The following is a 6,536-nucleotide window of genomic DNA, read 5'->3' as shown; positions in this document are numbered from 1 at the left end:
GAGCCCAGCAGCGAGGCTGTGGTGGCTGGGAGTGGCCACTGCACTCCAGTCTGGGCGACCGAGTGAGACTCCAATTCAAAAAAAAAAAAATCACTGGATGTTGGAAGCATCCCTGCCACCCTCAGGAGGACATACCTGATGGGGCTCTGGGAACAAGGCAGTGGAAGAGACATCAAATCCAGAATAACTGTTAGGAGGCTGAACTTAACAGTTTGGACTTTTATGCTGCAAGTATGGAAAAGCTACCTAAAATTGGGTAACTCCCAGAGGTGAACTAGTAGCTCTTGAGACCAGGAAGAGAGCTAGGGTGACCCGAGAGCGGGTTTGACCCTGTGTTTTTTCTTCTATACTCCGCAGAGCATGAGACTTTTCCCAATACTGGTGACCTCACAGAATGTAGAATGTTTGAAACTACATCCTGTTAAAACTGTATGTGTTCCTTGCTCAGCAGAAAGGTAAAGGCTTATGCCCTTGCATTCTGAGTTTCAGAGAATGTTTATGTGGGGACTCATTCACTTTTTTTTGAGAACTAGATGGGCATTTCACAGCCAGATTCACTTTGGAATTATATTACAAAGGGGTCCTATTTCAAGGATCCTGACATTCCAGTAGAGATCGATAACTACTGGGAACCCAGGCGCTGAGGGGGTGAGTGATAGGGAGTCTGCCCACAGTGGGGGAGCCCCGCATTAAGAAGGGGTTGGGCAGTGGGTACTGATCACAGCCTACGATGCTCACCCACGTAAATATGAGTAGATTAGCAAAAGAGATAAGGCCACAGTGCAAAACTCCAGAACCCCACTCCACACCTCTTTTGTTGAGATTATTATGGGAAAGGCAGTAGGATGAGGTGAATTGCTGTGATGAAGGGAGAGGGGGACAGAATTAGGAAGAGACTAAAAAAAGACATCGTAATTTTATGACATCTGAAATCCAAGTCAATTTCTCACTAATTTTAGAAGAAGTGAGTACTGAATTCCGATCTTTTTTTTTTCCTTCTTGCCCAAATTTCTGTCAAAGAGGACTGGGAAGTCATGCCCTACAAGCCATAAAATCATTTTAGACAGGTTTTTATTAACCAGGTATAATGTGACTTACTTTCCAATTTGACTCTGGTGTAGTATCGTATGACGGATAGCATATACTGAAGGAAATAAAAATATTTTACTCCAAAATATATCTTTTTGGCTTATTTAGAAATGGCTGCCATAGGAACAACAGATTGAAATGACCCTGCAAGGCTGTGTTTTGTGAAGGAAATTTGCAACTGTACAGAATCCCCATGAGTGCAACCAGGCCTCCCTTTGAGGCCTTGCCTGGATCTAGGAGAGAGTCACTGAGAGCTTGCACCTTTAAGGTCTCAAAAATGCCATTTACCAAATATTCTCTGTGAGGACTGCCACCTATGAGACTTCATCTGCATTGCAAGAACCATGGTCTCCACAACCCCCTTATCTTAACTCAGGTATTCTTTTCTACTGATTTCAAGTCCTTAGACAACAGTTTAACTCTCTCAACCTATTATCAACTCTCCCTAAAACTCAACTACGACAGTAAGCCCCCACCCTGAGATGTCCTGTGTTTCTGGGCTGAAACAATATGTACTTCCCTCATACTAATTTCTGATTTTACCTTCAATTCCTGCCTCCCTGAAATGTATAAAACTGAACTATAAACTGACTGCCTCAGGTGTACTTTCTCTGGACATCTTGAAACTGTGTATCCCTGGGTTGTGGTCATTCATATTGTCTCAGAACAAACCTCTTTAAATAAATGCTGCAGAAATTAGTTTTTTTCATCAATACCCCCTAGTACCCACTGTGGGGCTAGGAGAAGACTCCAGTCAACCTGAAGGAGTTGCCTGAATCTATAGCTCCAGTAGCAGCATAGGTGCCTAACTTTGAGTGTCTGCTCTGGTGGAACTGGTAGATCCTCCTGAATCCTGGACCTCCCTATTGGCTAATGGTCCTTGGCTTACTCTGAGCTACTCTTTTCCTAGGAAGGTGTTGTTTGGGATCCCAATTTTTATTCAGAGGTGCATTTTAAAGGGGCCTCTTCATTTCCTTTCTACCAAAAATTAATCTTGAGTGCCTTATTTATGCATTTGTCCAAGGAATTGAACCGTCATTTTCATAGATAAATGAGGGACTGAGTTTCTCAACTCTAAAGAGAAGTCTGGGGGCACGACCCCCAGTGATGTGAGGTGGCCTTACAAGGAATCCCCTAACAAAATTATTTAAAAGAAGGATTATCCACAAAGCACATATAGGAGCTGATCACTCTGTGTTTTGAGACCTCTTGGAGTGACAGACCTTTGAAAAGAAAAACTCGGACACGTAAGAGGGCAGAAACAACTCAGTGATGAAACACAGTGGCGTCCTACCAATGATTAGCACATTTTTATCCAGCACAGTAAACCCTAGGCCATTGTTCAATTGCTCCCTTTTTATAAAAAAAAGAAGAAATGGAACTAAATCCTCTAAAAGCGGAACAAACAAGGAGAGAATCCCTACTTTAGGCCACCCAGCAGGTTGTGTTTTATAATTACGGCATCTCTCCTTGCAAATATTTGAGCAAATGGGAAAATCTTCCCAAGAATGAATTAGGCCTAAGGTTTCCAAAATAGTGAGCTTTTGCTATCTCCGAAATGGTTTTCTCAGACATTATTTCAAAAGGTTAGGTTCCCAGATCACGGAAATTGAATGAGGGGTCATCATTTAGGTGAACCTTAAAATCATCCAAATGAGGCAATTATAAACTTTTCTCCCTTCAGGTGGTTAGTAAGCAAATATTTCAGACTACTTCAGAATGAAATATTAAAAAACATTTGAGACCATTTCAGAGTTAAAGAAACTAGCTACTGAATTCAGGAAAACACTAGACACTGTCTCTCCTTCTGCTCCTCTTTGCCCTCTACTCTGAACTTCCATATTGGATAATTTCATTTGTCCTTCTCTTCTTAGGTATATTGAGGCAAACTCTATTCACACTTAATGAAGACAGACACTTCATAGAAAAACATTTGCTTTCAAAAATGGGCCACATGGAAGGACTGCTAGTCCAAGAAGAAGGAAAGGGATGGGAAACTGCCCTAAAAGATGATGCAGCACTCATCAAATGGATAGAAGAAGCCAGACCATGAAAACATACTCCCAAACCCCAAAGTGGAAACACGCATGTACTCTAAACCAACAAGGCCTCATGTCCATGTTATTATAAACGGAATCTGAGGTAGCTGTGAGGCAATGTCCTATACTACTTGGTGCTGAGGCACAATCCAAACACCTATGGAAGGTATATGGTCCCTATACTCATGAAAATTTTTAGATGGTAAGTGTGACCTCAGACACTGCATTCTTAAAACACAGGCACCAAAGTTGAATGAGGCTCAAAGTAATCTGTTTTCAACTAGAAGGCATTGGGACCATTGAAAATAATACAAGGATACCTGAACTAATGAAAACACATGGCATCCTATTTCCCTCTCAGATTGTGAAAACAGAAAAGAAGATTGGGTGTGCCCTCAAACCAGTTAGAGCCCCGATTTCTCCCAGTTTGGCCCCTAGTATCTATCCCCAAGGGATGTAACATTTGGTAGTTGGGAAAGGGTCATATTTGGAGGGACAGAAAACAAAATGACATTGTAGAATTATATGACTTCTGTAACAAAACCTGTTTTTTTTCTCTCAAATACCAATATACGGTACAACATATAAGTGATGGGAAAAATAAATGTGTCAGTTGTAAGCAATTTCTATGACAATTTAGACATTAAAGACCAGGGGATTCTTAAGTTTGATATATAATTCCCTCAGGATTTATGTCTATGGAATCAGCTGACCAGGAGAAAACCCAAATTTACTGGATTCTGAGTTGACGTCAGTCCTATAAAACTCAAATAAGATTTATCATTAGGTTCAAATGGACTCCTGGGAGGTAAACACGCTGTAATTGTGATTAAAGCCTAACAAGAGTTAGGCTCTGTCTAAGGAATTTTGAAATCAGTGAAGGAAATTCTGAGTTGAAATAAGGGGTGGCTTAAGAAAGTCTTGATATGTGGATAAGCCTCACAGGTGGCCACCCTGAGAAAGGATAGATGGCAAGTGTCTAACTGCTCTGGGAATCCTCCAGAAGGGGATTCTATACAGATGCAAGTCTCCCAAAGAGGTGACTTTTGGTTTCCTTCTTTATCTGTATGTAATGTTATACCAGAGTCAGGTTGGAAAGCAAGCCACATTAACCAGGGCCAATAAAAATCCATCCAATGAGAATTTGTAGAGCATGACTCTCCAGTCCCCTCAGATAAGAATTTGAAAAGACAGAAAAAAAGTCAGAGTTTAGTCTTCAGTGTGAACATTCTCTGACACTTGGAATTCTGGGGCATAAGTCCTCACTTCTTTGCTGGTGAAAGGATACCTACAGCTTCAGTTGGAGCTGCTACATCCTGCATCCTATGAGGTCTCTAGTCTTGGGAGGAATTGATGTTTTGCAGAGTATAGCAGGAAAACCACAGGGCCAAACCCACCCTTGGGTCACCCTATCTCTATTCCTGAAGTTGGCAGTTTCACGAGCCATAGGAATTAGCCAATTTTAGGTAGCTTTTCCAAATTTTCAACATGAAAGTCCTAACTGTCAAGTTCAGCCTCCTAACAAGATTATTCAGATTCAAATGCTGATCCCAGAAGGTGTGTCCTTCTGGGGGTGGAAGCAGAGACTATAACATCTGGTGATTTTAATGCCAAGGGCCAGACCTGGCACATGGCAGGCCCTTGGCCACTGTTCATTCAACAAATAAATGAATCTTTGGATATGACAAAGAAATTCCAGGTTTTTATCAGGAAAGTCACAGAAATGCAGGAATCACACTAAAACCTGGGAAGGATGACAAGCCCGAATGTAAAATGAGTCTGCTGTGTTTTGAGGATGCCACAGAAAGCAAGAAGAGAGAGCATCGGGAATTTTCCTGAACCAGTTAAGCCTTGGCAGGGAGAAACCTAGTTGGGAAAGATCTCATTGCTGAGCCAGGAGACTTGGCATCTGGTCAGTGACGACCAGGCACAAGGTAATGGTACAGTTCCCATCTCCTAGCAGCTGTGTGCAGGGACCCAAGTGGGTCTCAAAGAGCACAGAGTGCACCACATGGGAGATATTGTGGGCCTGACCTGCCGTGGCAAGAGAGGTGGCAGGCCTTCTGCAAGGGGGAGGACAATGGGTTGTTTCAGACCCTGAGCCCTCCCTCCCTCCAACTCATTGCACACTGTTCTCTCTTCTGGGTCATAGCTCAGCTCTTTGATCCTGGTGTTCAAGCATCCAGGAGGCAGTCAATGAGATGACCATCCAGCCGCTCCCCAGAGGAGGGACAGACCTGGGAAAGTATCTCCTGGATGTCAGGCAGAGGCTGAGAGCTGAGGCCACCCTGGACATTCAAGGCTCTTGTGATAGCAGGTAAGGGAGCATAGGGGGACAGTTGGACCTTCCCTGGGATCTCAGAGCTGGGGCATTTTTTGGTGTTTGTCTCTTTTGCCACCTCAGCAACCTAAACACTTCCAGTTAAGAAGGAGACTTTGATGAAACTTTAGTTTGGACAAATGATTTCTGCAATGGATTGTTCCTGGAGACGGACCAAAGGGCCTAGGGACATGTGGTTAGGCTGCACCCCAATGTACCAAGAAGTTGAGAGAGCCAGGGAAAGGAAAAAGAGGGTAGAAGGGAAGGTACTTTTCCTATCAGAGTTTTATAGAAGTACTTTGTTGGATCCTCAAAACAACCCTAGAAGGCAGGTTTTCTTTTGCACTTTTCTATAGTTGAAGAAACAGGCTTAGTGAGGTAAATGGGATCTGTATAGAACTCCCTTCCTGAGGATCACACAGGTAGACAGGGTTGGAACCAGGAATCAAATGCTGATCTTTCTGACCCTACCTTCTCCCAGTGGGATGCCTGCTTCCTCGTGGGCAAAAGCAAAAAGCCACAGCCTTGAGCAGGTCTCCCCTATTCCTGCAAGGCTATGAGCCATGAGAAGACACTCACATGACTTTTCTCTTCCCCAGGGCTGCAGGCAAGGCATGCAGGTCCCCTAGCTCTGTCTTGTGGATTTTGAGATTTAAGATGCAGAAGCCATCCCAAGGCCCCTTATCACATCCACAAATGCCAGAAGAGCGACCACAAGTGGGTCCTGAGTTTACTCTCCAGGGAACTGGCCGAGCATATCTCCACCACCTTGTGCCACTTTGCGAAGCCTCCCTGAACACTCATGCTCTTATCTGGGTGCGCCCTGGTTCTACTCCTGATCACTGGCTCCTGGTTCCTGGTCCTCATGTATAGCCTCACCTTCCTCCCTGTCCTTGTCAAGCATCCCTGGAAGAGCTATATAGACTTTATTTTGTGTACAGACATGGCTGACACCACCAAATCCCACCTGAGTGATTGTGGCTCCTGCTTCTGGGTGGCTGAGTCTGGCGGGCATGGTAGGAGCTCTGCCCATGGATGATCCCACTTTGCAGGAGAAGAGGTTGCAGCTGTTTCACCTTTTTGTGAAC

Source organism: Carlito syrichta, unplaced genomic scaffold, assembly GCF_000164805.1.
Source record: "Carlito syrichta isolate Samal-C Ts95f unplaced genomic scaffold, Tarsius_syrichta-2.0.1 Scaffold138518, whole genome shotgun sequence".
NCBI lineage: Eukaryota > Metazoa > Chordata > Mammalia > Primates > Tarsiidae > Carlito > Carlito syrichta.
The sequence above is the reverse complement of the archived record's forward strand: the minus strand, read 5'-3'. Positions refer to the sequence as shown.